Raw genomic sequence first — 19716 nt, forward strand, 5'->3', positions numbered from 1 at the left:
CAAAAGAATCTCTGATCTGACCTCGTACATCAGCTGTTTGTGCTTCCATAAAAATACACAATCAAAATACTGACATGCCTATAGTCATGATGTGAATCCTGAAAGATGAAGTAATGGAAAAGTCATCATGGAATTGTACTAACTCAGCATAGAGCCCAGGAGTGACCCTGAAGAGCTGACTGACGTCCTCTTGATGATGCGTCCCTATTTATAATGGTTTCTGAGAAATGTCAAGTGCTCAGTGTTTAATCTATTAAATAATTACAGTGATGACTTTAGATAACTCTTAATCAAAATTCTGTTTGGTGCCAGAAGTTCTACCAAAGTTTCTGAGTATTACATCAACAGTATTTAAAATAAAATATGTTTTCCTTAATTCCATCCTGACTAGCATGAATTGCATATCTTTCCTCTGATTCTTTATGAATAGTGTCTGGAATTTGCAACTGCAGTGTTTTACACTGGATTGATGTCAGGCTGAGAAGGATATCAATCCTAGTGTCATTCCACTGAACTTTTAAATATATTGGCAAAGTATGAGCTTTCTTGTATTCATCTTGAAATACCCACGTTTCGATATGTACGGAAGATCAACTTAAAAATTCAGGTAGTTTCTTGAACAGTACCCCTAGAAATAATAATTAGTTAAAAAAAGATCTAGTTTTAGGACATGGCATTACTCTTAGAATGGAAATTAGTTCCCCACCCTCATCTGATATGTTCATCATATGATTATAAAATTATCATAATAGGATACATGGACTGTGCAAGTGCTATAGAATAGTTGCACTGGACAGCTTAGGTGTGGCTTAGGAATTCATGCTGCAAAACACAATAACTCTAAGACCCAACACTTTTGTAATATATCATCACTGTACAATGGTACAACATACTGCTATAGAGGACCTGAGGGCTTTAGTGTACTTGTTTAGTAATTTTCTGCTGTCTCATTCAAAGGTGAATTTTCTTTAAGACTCAGATATATGACAAAGAGATTTGTGTAAGTATTTAGACTGAAGGACTCTCCAGTCTTTGAAGCCTGTCTTTTGTTATTTGTCTAAAGGCTTCAAGATGATGGTATTGTGAGTTAAATCTCCTTGTATCTACTTAGGAATGACCTTTTCATCACTTCCAACTATATCCATCATCTGTTTCTTGGGCTCAGGGAAGAATTTTCATTTTGTGGCAGCAGCAGCTAATCAGAGTGTCTGCTGCTCAGCCTCTGACCTCTGCAGAGCTTCCACTGATCTCGCCAAGGGTATTCTAGGGTATTTTTTTATACTTAATGACAAGGCTGCCATCCACAGTCCAAGACTTTTTGTTACTTACAGTCCACTTCTGAAGACTATGAGGGGCTAATAACACATAACAGTGCTTCACACCTTGTCTGTATGGTTAGTAGCTGCTTAATTATTTACTCAGTATGTAGTCTACAGCAAAATAGCCTGTACATATATAATTTGTTTAGGTTATATATACACATATAGGTATATAGATAATAGATTAATAATATCATCTGAGTGTGGCATCAAGTCCTAGTGTCATCAAGTGGCTCAATAGCCACTAATTGTAGGCTGAATTCAATATCAGCCATTTGTTGGATGTGTATTTAAAGAGTCGTTATAAAAACTAGGAACTAAACCTGGTATGTCTGTGTTGAAGATCAGCTTGTCTTTGTATGAAAAGTCTGGTGCATCTGAACTTCCCATGTCCTTCCTACAGCAGCTTTCCTATCTTGTTAACAGCTCTCAAGTAAATCAAGCAGCACAACTTCTGCTTCTAGCCCTCATTGATTTAGTCAGGCACTAACGAGGACTTGCATTGTCCTTGTGTCTGAACATCTCACAGAAGTTAAAGTTAGATATATATTTGTAAGATGGCTGTATATCCTTGTGATCAAAGGCTGGCTCTGTACTTGAGACCTCAGACTGAAGATGAGCACATTAGGTCTGTGGCAGAAGCAATGGACTGATGTGCTCACCTTCAGTCTGATGTCTCAAGTACAGACCCAGTCTTTGATCGCAAGGATGACTCCACGGTTTCTTCTGCCAACCCCTCTTGTCTTGGTACTGTGCTGCCCTTCAAAGTGGTGTGTTTTTCATGCCTTCCTCTTTAACATGCATCAAGCAGTGCCACTCTCCTACTTAGAAGCCCTGTGAAAATGTCACATATTTTGGCTGATATAATACTGCTACCTACCCTGTCCTTCAGCTGAGTGCAGAACTATCAAAGCATCTCTGCAGAATCACCCCAAATACAAGGCTTATAGAAACAGGAATACAACGATGTCCCAAATATTCTCTTCTTTTGTCCTTCATGTTGGTATCTACCCCTACAGCGAGTCATGCCCAGAACTATGAGCATGCTCTTTGAAATCTATGTGGTATCTACATAGAAAAATGAGACTAACTCAAAGTAACAGAACAGGGCCTTTAAAGCTTGATACAACGTGTTCAAGTAAATGAGATTCTTTGCATCCACTTTAGTGTACTCTGACTCAACTTTTAGGGTACAAAAGTGGGATGTATGTGACAAAGTGTATTTCCCTGGGCTGTTCATGCCAGGCTCCCTTTACTGATGACAGAGTCAATACAGACAGCTGAAACTAGGTTGTAGCTCACCTGATCCTACAGAAGTAGATGTTTAAAATAGAGAGACTAAAGTAGATGTCTACAAAGGCCAGGTGATTCACAGCCTAAACTGCCTCTTCTGCTGGCTAAAAGAGAGAGAGCAGGGTTCTGAGCCCAGAGGTGACACCTACCCAAAGATGTTGTATGCCCTGAGTGCATAGTTTTAGCAGTACATTAATGAGTTAAACTGGCTAATGAGTTTCTAACATCAGGTGACAGTGAGATGAGTATTTTGGATGCACTCAGATGTGATTGGCTCACGTTGTAGAAAGTAGAGATGTTCATGGTGGGAATCTTGATGTTTCTTCTGCCCTTCTGCAGCTGTGGAGCAGAGCTGCCTGCTCAGTGAATGCTTGCCATGTGGCAGTGTTAAAACAAAAAATAAGAGGAAAAAATAAAGAGAAAGACAACTATTTCAAGGGGCAATTATTCAAAATGAGCTGGAGAAACCTGGGATGACTAAGCCCCAATCTCTGGGGAATTTGTTCTGAGCACTTTGATGAATTTTAAACTGGTGTTGCATTCTGGGTTTTAATAACACAGCCAGGCTCTTCTTCTGGCTCTAGGCATCTGCTGTTAAGTCCATTTTTTCCAAAAGCCTGAGGAAACTGAGTTACTAGGACAAAGTCACTAAATCCAGTGCTGTAGAGCTGCCAGATGCTTGAGAGCAGGCAAGAAGGCAGATGTGTGTGCGTTCCCTTCACATTGTGCCTACAAAGGTGAGCTTTTTAATCTGTCATATTACTGAGCTGTTTCACTTTCAGTTCAGCAAATAAAATTAATTAAAGGGGGAAAGAGTTTTGGTATCTCTAGCACAATCAGTAGTAACAGTCAATGGTAACTTACGCAGCTTTGGTTTCCTTCCTCTGAGATGCTAATGAACCAAGTCTGGATCTTAACAAAACAAGAGGCATCTCTGATTAGAAAAAACACCCACAGGATATGCCAGTCCCTGCCAATCCCTGTCACTGGTTTACAGTTTTAAGTTTCTTCAGCACTAGAAGTGCAAATCTTTTTCTGCTTGAGGTCAGAATCCCAGGGAAATCGGGCACTGGAGCACCAAGCCGAGTATGCCTTATTTTGGGTTATATTTTAAAAGTGGTGTTTGGTTTTTGTTTGGTTTTTTTTGTTGTTTTTTTTTGTTTGTTTGTTTTGTTTTGTTTTTTTAAAGAAAAATAATATTATTCTCTTGCTCCTGGCACCTCTTCTTGAATGTAGAATTAGAAGGGCAGTCTTGTATCTGCCTATGGTATGGTTCATGTAGAAGTAAGACCATGCTGCAATGCACTTAGGGCATGCAACATCTTTGGGTAGGTGTCACCTCTGGGCTCAGCACCCTGCTCTCTCTCTTTTAGCCAGTAGAAGAGGCAGTTTAGGCTGTGAATCACCTGGCCTTTGTAGACATGGACTTCAGTATCTCTGTTTGAAACATCTTCTTCTGTAGGATCAGGTGAGCTACAACCTAATTTCAGCTGTCTGTATTGATTATGTCATCAGTAAAGATAAAGGGAGCCTGGTTTGAACAGCCAACACCACCAAGCCTTTGGCTGCCTTAGTCCCCAGGATAATTGAAAAGCTGGAGTCAGCTGCCCATATGTCTTTTTAACCAACATCTGGAAGGCTGGACATTTACAAGTGTGTTCACAGAAGGCACACAAGAAGGAGGCATGTAAACCACCTAACAAGGAACAGGATGGATACAACTGGGCTTTGATCACAGCCTTCAAGAGCTCAAGGGTATCTGTCTCTGTAGCAGACCTGTAATCATGAATGTGTCTCTGGAGGTGGGAACTGAAATCAGCCCTTCATATCCTGTAAAAATGTGATGCCTCCTGTAACATCTGGGCAGTTAGTGGCATTGTGGGAAGGCTCCATGCTCAATTCCCTCTTCTGCCTGAGTGAGACCAGGATTTCCAGCCAGTGCCTGTCCTCTCCTGCAAGCCCCCAAGACCACTCTGCAAGGCCTAGAAATTGTCGGTAGTTGCAAAACAATCACGTTAAATCTTCCTGTGTGAAAACCAAAACCAAAACCATAGAGAACTGTGAATCTAAGTCAGATTTTTTTCCAGGGAACATCTGATCCAGTTTAATTCAGTAAGTCCCATTCCAGTCATTAATCTCCAGCCAAATTTTGTTTTCTATTTTATTGCACATTATGATTTACTGCACAGCTCTCTGTTCATTATTACTTAGAGAAGCAGTTGCTCAGATCCTCTTTCTCTTGATCTCCTGATCAGGAAAATACTGTGCAGATGGGAACAGAAGTAAGACTATTATTCCTGAGAGAACTCTTCCCCAATTAAAATACTGTCTGTGAGGGAAATTATGATCTTGCAAATAGCTTCCTCTTCTAAGAAAGACAACATTAACAGCACAAATGAGGCCAGGTTTCCTTACCTCAGGTCTACTGTTTGCTGCAAAAACAATGCAGTGGCTGACACAATTAATATTGCACAAATATCCTGGGAGGGCTTAAAAATGTTGAAATCTCACATATGTATCTTTCATCCTTAGAAGAACCTGATCTGCCCAGTGCATTCCAGAATGAACCTATTTCCTTATTGGGAAACAAATATCTTGTTTGTTTTTGTCATGGACAGGAAAAGACAAAGCAGAAACATACTTTCTTGTGATAACTACTGTCGAAACCAGAGGGTGTTGCCAGTGTTCACTCACTTTCTGCCTGATCACTGCAGTCCTTCCTCCTCCATTGTGTTGTATCTGTGGGAACCAGAGCAAAACCCTGCAGTTTGCATCTGGAGTAGGACCTGGATGAGACTACTCAGTTCTGGTGTTCGTGACCATCACTTTCCTGCTAAACTAATACACATTGCAGATGGCTGGAAGTGTTAAGGAGTGAAAACATTAACTTTCCCTTTCTGGGGATCTGGGTTTCTTTCCCGTCTATGTTCACATTCTGGAGGGAACCCAGTGTCTTTCTTTGAAACACAAATTGATTTGTCTTCAACAGTCTGACCCAGCTGATGAGTTCTATTTAGAAAGGGCCTTGAATTACAAAACCAAATGTTCTGCAGCTCAGAACTCAGTTACATTGTCCTGCACTGGGAAACTCAAGAGGAAGTGCTGAACTCATGTCTACCAAAATCTTATTTAACGGACTGAAATAACTGACTTCACTTTCAAAATGACATTGAAATAATTTATCCAGGACTTTGTTATGAGCTAAGAGTCTGAATTTTAGGAAACTAGATTTTGAAAATCACTGATTTAAGCTTTTATTTAAGCTTTAGCAAACAAGGTCCTTGCCTGGTATTGCTTGTCTAAGCAAAATGTTGCCACTGTAGTAGCAGCCAGCAGTACTATGAAAGCAATTCTGCTGTCAGGATATTATTATCCCCAGGAAACGCTTTTTGCATTAACATGGTGGTTTAATGGCCTGTGATATTGCAAGAAGGTGTTTCTTCCAAGGAGAGAGAATTTAAGTACTACAATAAATAACAACAGGTGTCTTTCACCTAACTGTTATTGCTTTGAAAGCTGTGCTGGTATGTACAGGTCTGCATGAACACCAGGAGGAACTGGGAATCCTGAAGCCCCACACATGCAGCCTGAAGGGCACATGCCCGTGGAAGCTTTTCCCTACGTTGTGGTGAGCACAGCACTTCTGTGGAAATTGTCTTATTGCCCCACAGTAGTTGTGGCTTTCTGCTTGGGGAGGATCTAGTCAGAGGTTACAGAGCTGCTTTCTTCCAGCCTTCTGCCTGGTTTTACAAAATGTGTAGGAGGACTTGTGACTTCTGTTCCTCCATCTGTCTTGGCTGAGGGGCCTTCAAAGTCTTGGGGGGACACATGCATGCACACTGCAATTGCTTCAGCCTTAGTCATAGAGACCAGGCTGCAAATATGATAGAATCATAGAATGGTTTGTGTTGGAAAGGACCTTAAGATCATTCAGTTCCAACCCCTCTGCCATGGGCTGGAACACCTTCCATTAGACAGGCTGCTCAAAGCCCCATCCAGCCTGGCCTTGAGCACTGTCAGGGATGGAGTATTCACAACTTCCTTGAGCAGCCTGTTTCAGTACCTCACCATCCTCACAATAAAGAATTTCTTCCTTATATTCAACCTAAATCTCCCTGTTATATGTTATATATGTTATTTAAACTCCATTTGAATGATCTAAATTTCCATGGTATAAATTCTTTTTTTTCTCCCAGGGTGTAAATCACAACATGAATCAGATTCTCTGCAGTGATAAGATGTCCTTCAGCATCCAGCACCATGAAAAAGTGTTGTCTAAGACTCCTTGTTTTCCTTAGAGTATCAGTGGTTGGGGTCATGTTTCCTCTGTGCCTGATCTGACTAATGGTGCAAATATATAGTAGTTTAAGTCTAACTCTCTTGCTCAAGTTGTAGTGATCAGAGGACTTTTGCTTATGCCGATATGACTCACAGGACATAGGCCTATTGCAGACTTGAGAAGGAGCGTCTTAGGCCTACTGGCTATTAGGTAAATTAAACAATCTTAAAATGGACAGAATTAGTGCTAGAAATGATCCTTTGCAGGAAGGATGATTCTGGCTGAAGAGGAACCTTACAGCCAGGCTGTTCTCTGTACTTGAAGGTGTAGGAGTTTTTGATATACCAGGTGCATATATCTATGGTATATATCCCACCCTATAGGGAGGACTGCATAATTACTGAGCTTCCTAGGAACTCTGTGAAGAACATAAATCTCAACAGTCAAGAGATATCTGTAATTCAGACCAGGTGTCAGGTAGGCTCCAGCAAAACAGGAGCAAAACATGACTTACAATCACCTTTTTATCCTTGTTGCGGCTGCTACTGGCACCCTTTAAGTTTAATATTCTCAATGGTAAGGAAATGTCTTTCAACTGAGCCAAATCCCATTTATTTGTCTAAGCAGTGAGAACAAATGCCAACTGTAGATCATCTTGGGTCAGAAGTAGATTTTTAACCCCATCCTGGACAACACATGAACACAATAACTCCTCCTCAACCACAACATCATAAACATATAGAATATAAAAATGATAAAATTTAAATGACCTGGGAGAGCTGTGATTCTGGCTAAGACCTGTCTTACCATTGATTAAACCTGGAGTCAGATTGTGATATTAATTTAGGACAACTGTAAGATCAGAATTATACCCTCCTGGTTGATAGTAATTTAAAAGCTCTACATTTGATGTAAAATTATGATACCCATTACTTTTAATAAAATATCTTCAGAAATTATTCTACCAATGTAGAGCTCCTCTCTGTTCATGAATATAGATAACTACTGTATTGTAGGAATTTCTGATCCTGACAAGCTTTGTTAAGTACTCGGCTACTGATTATGAATGGGAATAAAAGGACACCTGCAGAAATAATTATTAAAGGATATGCAACTACAATCTGCCTCTGATCAGATGGATGAACCTAGTATCCTACATCATCCGAAAATGCTATCTTACGCATTCAATGACAAATATACCATTAGGTAAATTATTACATCAGTAATCAATTTGGGCAACTACTGAAATTCTTGGATTTGAATGCAGAAGGATAGTAGGTATATAGTTTCACACTAAATTCTATAAAATAAATGTTACAGTTCTATGATGATGGTAGACATCTTATTTACCCACAAATAAATCTGCAATATTTCCACAACATTCAGTTTATAACACTACTATAAATCACATAGTAGACTAGGGTTGGACCGTCACAATCAGTAATGATTTAATAGCTGTAAGTTCAGGACAAAGTTACTTCCATGACTTTGTCCACCCATTTTTGTCTACCGATTTGTTGTACCCATGTAAGCTTCTTTTTTAAGTGGATGATTAAAATACTGCCTATTAGTGAAAGCAGAAAAAAGCCTGAAAATCTATGTTGCAAATATCTGGAGGACGAGTTCATCCTAGGTATGAGATCTGGCTCAGAAAACTCTCCAGGTGAGATCCTGGAACACCGGGGCCATAATCTAGGGTAATACTGTTACTTGTCCTCCCTGTTGAACTCTTACTTCCTACACATGTCAGCCGCTACTGGAGACAGGATCCTGAAGTGTTGGCTCAGACGGTTTTATGTTCTTACACAGAACCATATTATTATGCTAAGATCTTGGGGTTATGCTGAATGTAGATACCATAAGGCTTGTCGCAGTGCCTTGAAGCATCCTGCTGCTTCTCTGGCTGGCAGTTCTGGCCAGAATAAAATCGCTTTTGGCCAATTGCTATAAAAAGGGCATGCAGCTGTGCCAGCTTTGGCAGGAGGCATCTCCCTCTTCTTGCCCCAGCAGTTTTGAGGAGCACATCAAACATGTGCCTGCATTTCCTATGTACATGCTCCCTTCTGGTTACTCCACAGATGAACAAGAAGAAAAAGGGAGCCAGCCACACTTCTGCAGTGACTTGCCTGAGGTCACATTGTAATTTAGTGCCAAAAGGTGCAATATCAGGGCTGTTGTTCAGCCACTGACTAGAAGTTGATTTCTTTAATCCCCAGAATGGAGAACAGATATGGAGAAATGCATGTGGCTGCAGGACCATGGGGCACAGTTTGGTTTCTAACTGCAATCCCACCCCATCCCTGTGCCACAAGGCCACAGCTCCAGCCACTGTAACTGAGAGAGAAGACTTGGCAATGCCTTATTTACCCTTTCTCCAGAGCAGGCTGGATTTTCAACCTTCAGGCCACACTCCAGAAGTCATTGGCTTTCCTAGAGCAGGGGCTATTTTGGTGATTGTACAGATACGGTATTTTTACCTGCTGAATTACAAAAGAGGCTTGCAGCAGGGTGAAGAAGATTAATTGCCCTATTTTGTTTGTGTAATGAGCACTTAGGAGCATGTCTGTAGCCAAGGAAAGGCGCTCCTAATCCTTGACTGAGAATACACTGGAAATGGATGGAAATTAAAAGCTCATGACCTTTGGGATCCACAAACCACTTGCAGAATGTCTCACAGGCATCTCCTCCCATGGGGAAATGTTGCAATGTTCAGTTTTAGTGGTTTCCTTAAGCCCAAAATTCGTTAGAACTGGATGTTAGTATAGCCCCATGGCTCTGTGATAACAAGCGCTGTGGCACCATGCGGTGTTGGTATCTTTACTCCCACAAGCACAGCTGCATATGGGCTCCCTCCAGCCTTTCCTCCCTGCCCAACAGATTCAGGTTTGAGGGATGGAAGAGCTTGAACGGGGCATTTTACCACCCTGAGGAGGGTTTCTCCTTGCTGGCCCTCTGGAGCCTGGTCTCCAGCCCCACGCTGCCTGTCTGTCACCACATCCTTTGGGGATCACCCAGTGGTCTCAGACACGCTCAGCTTCATGGTAAAGCTTCTCCAATTTGTTTGTTATTATTACTCGAGCTTTATTTGTGAAAGCTGTGTGCTGAAATGCCCTCCCCTCCATCACCACCCCTTTTCTCTCTGGTTTGTTTCTTGCCCTGACACACCAGATAAAGACACAAAACAGGAGGTGGGGAACATCTGGCCCTGGCTGCAGGGCATTGGCAAGAAGAGAAACTCCTAGAGATAAAGTCAGGGTTTTTTTCCCTCTTCACAGGACCTTGCTGTGGGATGTTCAGCGCTTCCGCTCTCCCTAACACAATTACAGTCTGCAAACGTTTAAAGGCAGTTTCTTTTGAGTTAGCCACATGCTTCAAATTGTTATGTGGTTAACCGCGGAGAACAAACCCCCACACAAATACCTATGGATCAACTTGCTCGAGCCAGGGTGGTAGCGGTGGGGGTGGAAGGGGAGGGGGAGGCTTCCTCTTTTTGCTTTTGATGAGAAGAAAATAGAGTTTTCTTCTGACTTTTCCAAGCTGCCAGCGGCCGCCACACTGCGGTGCGCGCTGGTTGGTGCCATTCGCACATTTGTTCACGTTTACTGCTGATGAAAGGAGCCTTGTTCGACAGCCATGGCCATGCACACCACAGGCCACGTCCTTCGCTGGTGTAAATCTAGCTCGTTGCATGATTAGGAAGCGAAAACACGACCTCCTCTCCATGCCTGCCGTGCAAATGCTGAGCTGGGGGAAGACTTCTGCTCTTTGACATTGCCCTATCCCGTGTCCCTTAACTCTTATAAAAGAGGAATACTTTTCTGCTGACTCACAGAGACAGATGGATTTTGTTAATTCCAGCCGAGATAGAGGAGAATACACGAAAAGCATCGCTGCCTCTGGGGAGCCAAATTTAAGATTCATCTTAAGTTTATTTTCATTTATAAAATGGTGGATTGAAGACTCTACAAGGTGGCTTGAAGGGTCGTGAAGGAAAAGTTGCAATCCAAATGTGATCTGCTTTACTTAGGTATGAAACCAAATTACATTCTTTGCTTTTTGAGGAAAACGCTGTGAAATGGAGGGTCTAAAAGCTTTGGATGTGGGGAACAGTTTCAGAGAAAGTGGCTCAGTTCCTCTGGTCCATTTATCATCTGAGCAGAGAAACATCACTCTTTGTGGGAAGTTAGCCCTGCAGGACTCTATACCTGTCAAAATTGTTTATCCGTACTTGCCAAAAACAGCAAGGAAGGCAGGAGGACTGACAGTCATGATGGTGAATGAGTTGGACACATGAAGTAAGGGTACATGAGTTGAACCTCCTCACTGGTGCAGAAAGGGAAAAAGAGGGAGGGAAAGAATAAAGCTTGAAGTCTCTAATCTGAAAGAGTTTAATGATGTGGCTGGTTACAAAGAAAATGACCTTTTGCAGAACTTCTTCATGGGTAACTGGGTAGATAGGTCTTAGTGATCAGTTAGACCTCACACTGGTGAAGGTTCAGGAGTAAATGCCAGCAGAAACATCTACCGAGGGATATTGGCACATTAACATTATTGTCCATGGTTAGCTGAGTTGGGAATATTGCACTTAAATAATTCAAAACTAATGTCATAATCACTTATTAATGAACTATTTAGTGCTTGGTATAGCTATGTGAAGAGGTATGAAACATTCCCACAGTCTAAATCAAGTAGAACTTTAATCCTATGTGAGAGCCACAAGGACAAAAAAGAAAAAGGGGGGACAAAAGGGGGAGGGAAGGGAATTCAGGTTTATAAAAAGAAACATGTACACAATGAGTTGAAGGTTGTGCTTCTGCACTTCCTGGTCTGGGTGTGAGCAGAAGAGGAAATACTAAAATACCACCAGAAAAACTATTCCCACAGCATTTCCAACCTGACTGAAACCAGAAAGTTCGGACTGTCCTGCAAAAAAGGGGGAAGAAACCCCACAACCGACCCAGTCACAAGCATGCTGCTCATTGGAAAGCCAACAGAATTCCTAAAACCAGGAGATTTAGATAGGCATAGAGAAGTCTTTATATTTCCACTGAGTCCTCATTTGTACTTTGTATCTTCTGCAGTTCACTGATCCTTGGTGACATTTCATCTCTTCTGCCAGCTTTGAGAAGAGCACATTTCTGTTATAACCAGATTAGTCGCATCCATGACCACAGACCACCAAATTGCATGTTAAATGCAAGGTAGGACACCATGGTCCACTCTAATTCAGGTGAGGGGCTCCTTGTCCTCCCTGCCAACCCCCTACAATGGAAGTAAACACCTACATACACAGCAAGAACTGACACCTCAATGCATAAAATACCTTCAGCTTCAGCATTTCCTCATGTTAATAATTAAACTTGGATCTCTGCAGGCTTGCAGGCAGAGAAGACATGAGCTTGGTGTGGCTGGTCTCACAAAAGCCTTCCACTGATACCAAAGAAAACCTTGAAGAGCAGCAGGATCACATTCAAAAGTTTGTATGGAAAGCCTGCACACCAGGCAATTAGTTTAAAACTTCAGATTTGGAAGCTCTGCAGAGAATTTGGAAAATGGATCTTTCCCTTTACTGGTATAAAACGGGAGTCTATTCTGTCCTGCTAAATCCCAAGAATTTAAATGTTAAAGTCTCTTGACTGACATGCAGTATTAAACACAAGAATTCAGGACATGTGCAATAGTCTAAGGAAAATAAGGGCTGAAGTAAAATTACTGTGGAAAGCTGGTTTTCCTATAGATGTTTCCTAACATCTAAGCAATTTCTGAATCAATCTTTTTGCCTTAAAATTAGAGAATTGAATCCCTGGAGCAGCTCCAAGGAGCAGTTTAGGAATGTTCAGCGCAACCACAGCCTCCAGCTACGGGACAGAACAAAAGTTGCAACAGTGATGATGCTTTATCTGCCACATCTTACTCCGTCAACACTTCCATGGGTGCCAGTAGTGAAATTTGCTTTAAGGAGTTCTGAAAAGAAGACTTTTTCTGTTTCAAATGCTGAGTCACTGACTTTGAGACTAGTCAACTTGTTGCATTTGTGACTGTGGTTTAACTAAACCCACCTAAGGCTAACAATGCCATCATGGACTCTCGCATCCAAAAATGAATCTAAAACCTTAGCTGAGCCTCATGTCTGGATGCAGCTCTCCAGTTTATTCAGAGCAGCAGAGCACTCAGCACTTTCCCTCCAACAGAAAGCCCCTTTCTGGCCTCTCAGAGCACTGCTGCCTGAAATACATTGTCACTCCTACTGCAAACTTATTTAAGAGACAATAAGAGAAATAGTTGGCACGTAGATTCTTCTTAAAACTTAAATCTAGATCAACAATAAAACATAAAAGGCCAAAGAAAAATGCAAAGGCACTTACAAAACTTATTTTTCTTTTAAGTTCTGCTGAGATCGAGACATTGCAGTTTGCTCAGTGTGGGCCCCATTCTGCAAGTCTTTTATTACATGAGCCTTTTTTAAAGTCACTGAGGTTGCTTATGTGACTAAAAGTTACTTATATGAGTAAGGACTCGCAAAATGTGGCCTTACACATTTTGTTACACTAATGTTTACCTAGAAGTTATCTGGGCTGTAGAGCAGCGTGCTTTTAGGAATTAAAAGTGGACTTTAGTTGTTTTCTTTGGAGAAAGTTCTAACTTCAGCGTCACCCCTCTGCTTTTTGCAGTCTGCTCAGCAGCCACATTGAATGGATGTGCTCAGCCTTTGTTTCTGTTTCAGAGCTGCTCATTAACAACCACACTCAGCCCCAACACACTGCAACTCACCAGGACGCGTGCAGTCTGAATTCCCATTCCAGTCTTGGTCCTCAAACCTAAGGCCATTATTCCATCTCAGACTAAAACATATTCTCCCATAGGCAGCTGAGAAAAGAGCATGTTTCTTCAGGTTTTCTTGCCACAAAAAGATAAAATAAAGTGAAATAAAATAAGAATAATAAAAAAGGAAATCCAATGGACGGCGATTCCCAGAGTTCTGGAGTCTAAGAGTGCTGATCTGAATCCATAAATGTCCTGACCGGTGAGGAGGCACAGGCACTACAACTGGAAAGAGAGCAGGAAGGAAAACCTACCATGTGAGCAAAGCTAAAAAAAAAGAAGGGGGAGAAAAAAGGGGGGAGAGAGAAAAGGTTTGCTCAGTGGACAGCACTTGGGCTGATAGCAGGGATTTCAGGAAATCCAAACACTCAGACAGGAAATCTGAACACTGGATAAACACGCCATAATCTCCACAGATACAGTTAACGTGGTGAGTCTCCTGTTAACCCTTAGCCTGCCCATGGCTGAGGCTGAAATCAGATCTGCAACGCCTGGAAACACAAGCTGCCCGGGGGGCTCCAGCGTCTGAGCAAGCAGCCTGTGTTCCACCCGGCCCTCTCCTTCCCTTGCTGCTCCTGCAGGGATATTTCCCTCCCTTTATTTCCACATAAAAGGTGATGCTTTAGTTAAAAAGGGTATGATTTTCCTCCTCTGAGGAGATGATACTGCACCCAGAGCCCTGCAACAGCGGGGCAACCTGCCTGAACGCCTGTGTGTTACCAACGCTGGGTACATGGTAGTCCTGAATTAGTTTTACTTGGTTTTCCCCCTCTTGTTTTGCTGTAACACAAGATTTATATAGCTGTCTGTAGGACACTTGCATGGTTCCAGTGATGATTTACTCCAGGGCTGGTTCAGCAGGGGTTGGGGGGCACCTTAGAAATTAGAGGGGGAGACTTCTTAAAGGAGGAGGGGAGTTTGGAAACTCCCTTTATACCCTTTTTCCAAGGAACTGACGATTGAATTCTGTGGTCCCTAGTAAGATTAAGATGAAGTTTGTTTGGTTAGTTGTTTCCAGAATATAAACTTTGCTTTTTGTGTCTTAAATCCCCATTATTAAAACCACCAATTAACATTTAATAATTGATTTCTTCTATATGATCTACCTTGGTTTAACTATTCATGGAAACTCTTAGCTAGCTAAAATAGCAAGAAGAAACCAAAGTATTTTATAGAGCTGACCTCTTGCTCCCACAGATGTAATTAATACAGTGAAGTTTACCCAAGAGTTGTCCAATTTAAATCCATAGGACTACAAGCACATGCACAATTAAGCCCTTGCATGTCTGCAGGATGGGGACTTCACAGTGTGTTCTGTAGGAGGACAGCTGCAGGCTTCACTGCTTTTCAGAGGTTATTGACTCCTAAGGCAAGGGCCTGCTTCCAAAAACAATGTTGTTCTCTTCAAATTGACTTTTTGGGACAGTCCTGCCTAAAGCATGTTGGAAATAAAATGCTATGTCTTTAGATTTTCTGGTTCTCCTAGGACTTCATAGTAATAAAAAAAATGATGAAAATTAGTAGCTTGAATTTCACTTGGCCACTTGCTAGTGGAAGTAATTAGACACAGAGGTAATATCCACCAACTGGTGCCTTTGCTTAAGGCATTGGCAAATTAGCTCATCTGAAATAGCTTTCATGTAAGTGCCACATGCAGTATTAACCTATATCATCACATTAAGGTACCCACTAGGAACAAAGTAGGAGCACTACAGGAAAAGGCTTCCTTCAGCACTTTCTACTACTTAAAGTGTGTTTCTGCATATTGTTTCAAAGACAGAATCTGCTCTGGCAAGCCAACATTGCGTAGCGCATTCCCTGGAAGTGGCAAGGCTTGGAAATCACACCTGGTCCAATGAGACAGGTTGTGTTGGCCAAGCAACACCATGGGGAGCCTGGCAGCAGAGCTGGGGAGGCAGACAGGGATGTGGGGGCATCCCTGCCTCAGGAAATCTCTGGTCTCCAGCCCAGTTCTGAGTCAGGAAACACAGAATCATAGAACAGTTTGGGTTGGAAAAGACCTTTATATCATAGAATCATAGAATAGTTATGGTTGGAAAGGACCTTGAGATCATCTAGTTCCAACCCCCCTGACATAGGTAGGGACACCTCACACTAAACCATGCCACCCAAGGCTCTGTCCAGCCTGGCCTTGAACACTGCCAGGGATGGAGCATTCACAACCTCCCTGGGCAACCCATTCCAATGCCTCAGCACCCTCACAGTAAAGAACTTCCCCCTTATATCCAATCTAAACTTCCCCTGTTTTAAGTTTTAACCCATTACCCCTTGTCCTATCACTACAGTCCCTAATGAAGAGTCCCTCCCTAGCATCCCTATAGGCCCCCTTCAGATACTGGAAGGCTGCTATGAGGTCTCCACTCAGCCTTCTTTTCTCCAGGCTGAACAGCCCCAACCTTCTCAGCTGATCTTCATATGGGAGGTGCTCCAGTCCCCTGATCATTCTCGTGGCCCTCCCCTGGACTTGTTCCAACAGTTCCATGTCCTTTTTATGTTGAGGACACCGGAACTGCACACAATACTCCAAGTGAGGTCTCACGAGAACAGAGTAGAGGGACAGTATCACCTAACATCACTACTCACTACTCAATATCATTTAGTTCTACCCCCTGCCATGGGCAGGGATGCATCCCACTAGACCAGATTGCTCACATCCACATCTAAAATGGTCTTCAACACTCTTTCAGGCTGGATCCTCACATTCCCAGTCATTCTTTTGCTGTGCTTTCAGAATGCATCAGGCTGGTGATGGAGGTTGGTTCCTACAAGCGTGGACAGGGCGCTGATGACAGCATCTGTGCAAATAGCTGGTAGAACAAAGGCTTGGCTTTAGAGGCATGAAGTCATTCGCCTTGCCTACCATGTGCTACATGAAACAAGTACCAAATGGTTGTTTGATGATGTCAGGAGGGAACTGGTGGAAAAACAAGAAAAAATTAAAACATGTCAGGGTTGGACTTTTTCCCCCTTCTTGTTCCATGTGCTTTGCCAATGAGTTATTTCAGTTATTTGCTTTTTTCCATAGAAGTTCTTCTGTTGTCACAGTTCTTTTCACCTTCGCTTTTCTTGTATTTTCACCTTAGTGCCACTCTTTCCAGTAGCAAAAGGAAAGCAAAAATACAGGAAAAGAATAAAGTACAGCCTTTGCTTTTCAGTATAATTGGGAAAAAAAGGAGAAAATACTCATAAACCCTCAAAATATGCATTTTGAAAAAGAAACGCCCTTTGAGAGACTTTTCATTTGAAAACATTTGAGGAGCTGTAGCAAAAAAGGAGCTGGGGGAAGCGGGATATAATTTATTACTACTAACATCTGCTGTAAATCAGTTAGAGGTAGGCAAACATTCCCTGCCAGGGCACAGTTAGGTCAAGGTGAGAGGGGATAAAGCAATAATTAAAAAGGCCAGCGTCCTCCAGCTACCTTCAATGGGCTGTAAGCAGAAGAGCAAGTGCCTGCTGCAAATAGGGTTTGTTCCTAGAAAAATTCGAAAGAGAAGGAAAAAATCATTGGTATATTTAGTGGAAAATTGTCAGTTTATGAAACGACTCCAACAATTTCCATACAGAACCACAACAAGCGTTGTATGTTTCTGGTTTCCTAGTTAAACATAAGTTGAAAAAAGGTTGTGTGAAAATTTTCATTTGATGAGAAGTTTCTGCTGAAAAGCTCTACAAAAAGGTGTTATTGTCAGTCTTGGTAAAAGATGAGAACAGGGACAGCATAGCAGGTAGCATAACAAAGCTGACAAGAAAACCCCATGCAGAAACATTTCAGCAGAAATGGAGAGACAACTTCAAGGCTGGGCCAGCAGAGCTATCAAAGCTGAACACAGGATAAAGATTCCTGAAAGGGCACAGCAGCTGCAAAAAATCCACCATCACCTGAGGAAAAAAGCCTCACTCAATACAGATGTGAAGATGCTTGCTTTTAAATTAGAAAAATCCCCTCCACTACATCCACCCTTGATGTATCCACAGCAGCTGAGCTTTCTGCTCGCTTGCTCCATCTCCCCAGGATGTACTTTTCTGTAGTCCTAGAGCTGATAATGAAATTCTCACGTTTTCCTCAGAGAACTCTATAGCTACTGAATTAAGACAAATTAATTCATTAAAGATTAAAAGGGTTTAGTTATGTATGTGAGAGATAAAGCATATGAAATGATAATTGAGATTGTGAACAAAATGCTCAAGAAGGAGTTATCATTAACGGAGCCCCAACCTCTGTTATTTTCTGTGGTTCAATGACAAGCCTTATTGTTAGGATGATTTTTTTTCCCAATATAGATTTGAAACAAAGATTGGTTCTTCAATTTTCACCTCCTGCTTATTGCATTTGGAGAAGGCTTCAGCAGAATAGTTAAAACATTTGGTAAAAGAAATTGCAGGTCCCAATTTTATCGTTCTTCACCCTTCAGTCACCCTGAGGCTTTACATCCTTGAAAAATATGACTTAATATATTCACATGAAACTAATTTACTTTCCCTTTAGAGCATGGCCAGCCCTGTGTGCTCAGCGATCCCAGACCTCTCAGTAGCTACCAGAAACTGGATGCCAGAGAAATACTGCAAAACACTTGAACAAAGTTCCCCATTCACACTGTGGCTCTATCTGGATTTACAACATATGCTAAAACTTAGCAAACATTAGAGAAAATGAGTAGAAAAAACCAACCAAAAGGATTTCATAAACACTGACATAACTTACCATAAGCTATAAACACTATTTTTTTCTCACAAAAATGCAGTAGTTAACTGGTTTAGAGACTTCTTGCTGCATTACAAAACATCTCTATTTGTGCACTGGATTTTAATGTTAATATTTGCTTGGAAATCCCTGTCACTTTTTTGACTGGTGCAGTCAAGGAGGTTTACTTTTGAGATCAGCATGCCTGCTGGCAGTGTGGCCTCAGGAAAAGCACCGAGCCCTGTTCAGTCAGCAGCAAACTATTTGTTATGACATTGCACAAGAAACGTTGCCACCTTCCTCACTGTATTTCAGTGAAATACAGCAGAAACTGTGTTCTAACAGGTTTAACTACATGTTTGTGCATTTATTAAGCACATAGCACCTCTTGATGATACAGAAAGGTCCAGGCATTAGAAACTACCTTGACAAGAAACACCTGACCCTTGGTGGTAACTAGTCAGTAGTAATGTGCAGGATGCTGAGTACACTTCTTTTTCAACTGTTTTTATGGGTTTATAGTGTTTATATTTTTCAATAGGAAAACAAAATCCTTTTTCACTCTTCCTTGTTGCAGTGGCAGAAAAGGAGAGTTTTTCCCTTGTCCTCTTTTTCTCCCTCAATCTTGTCTTTCTGAGGTGGCATGTGAAAAGATGAAACCAAAGACATGTCCAAACAAGTTTTCTGACCAGTTCTGCCTAAAATACACTGTAGAGAAATATAGTCAATAAAGGCACTAAGGAAGACAGCTGTCACCTAAAAATGTCCCCATGGTGTGAGTGTAGCTGCTGGCTTCATCATTTGCCAGAGATATGTGGAAACTCCAGATAACGTTCAGGGACAGCTGTAAGTTGAATTATACAGTACAGGCACCAGCAGCAATGAAATGCTGCTGTGTGGGGAAAAGGCTGAAACTTGAATTTCTGAGCATCTCTGCACCACTGTTTATAGATTTCCATGCTACCAGTTGTGTTGAAAGGGCTGGACTAGGAGGACACCTCGGACACTCTGAGAGCATCACACCAGTATTATTTCCCTTTTGCCACCAATGTCTTCCTCGTCTTCCTTTCTAAAAGTGGATGAAAAAGATGCCTTTTTCAGTGTGTTGTCATTGGTTTGTGGCATAAAATTTAAATGACAAACACAGCAGATGAATTGCAGACATTAATAACACTATGACAAACCCCCAGATGATCACCAGATTGGTTTAGCAATTATGCTTTTTTCAAGAGAAATGTAAGCTTCTCATGATCTGAGTATTTGGAAGTCATATGAGCAATAACTTTAAGCATTTTTTA

General features: G+C 41.7%; 1 protein-coding gene across 2 annotated transcripts in view; it reads right to left on the reverse strand.

Annotated features, from left to right (window-relative positions):
• The window catches only part of ASAP1 (ArfGAP with SH3 domain, ankyrin repeat and PH domain 1), a 145699-nt gene extending 131343 nt beyond the window's left edge, over window positions 1–14356 (reverse strand). Inside the window, exon 1 of one of the 2 annotated variants that reach the window (XM_061374290.1) lies at window positions 13663–14356. The gene's annotated coding sequence lies outside the window, so the exon portion shown is untranslated. The remainder of the gene's footprint in view (window positions 1–13662) is intronic. The other variant, XM_061374293.1, reaches the window with a different exon arrangement.
• Window positions 14357–19716: the final 5360 nt, after the last annotated feature.

The sequence above is a fragment of the Neopsephotus bourkii genome, unplaced genomic scaffold (assembly GCF_033783945.1).
Source record: "Neopsephotus bourkii isolate Nb327-2 ecotype Australia unplaced genomic scaffold, CSIRO-AGI_Nbou_v1 NB_1637, whole genome shotgun sequence".
NCBI classification, from domain to species: domain Eukaryota; kingdom Metazoa; phylum Chordata; class Aves; order Psittaciformes; family Psittacidae; genus Neopsephotus; species Neopsephotus bourkii.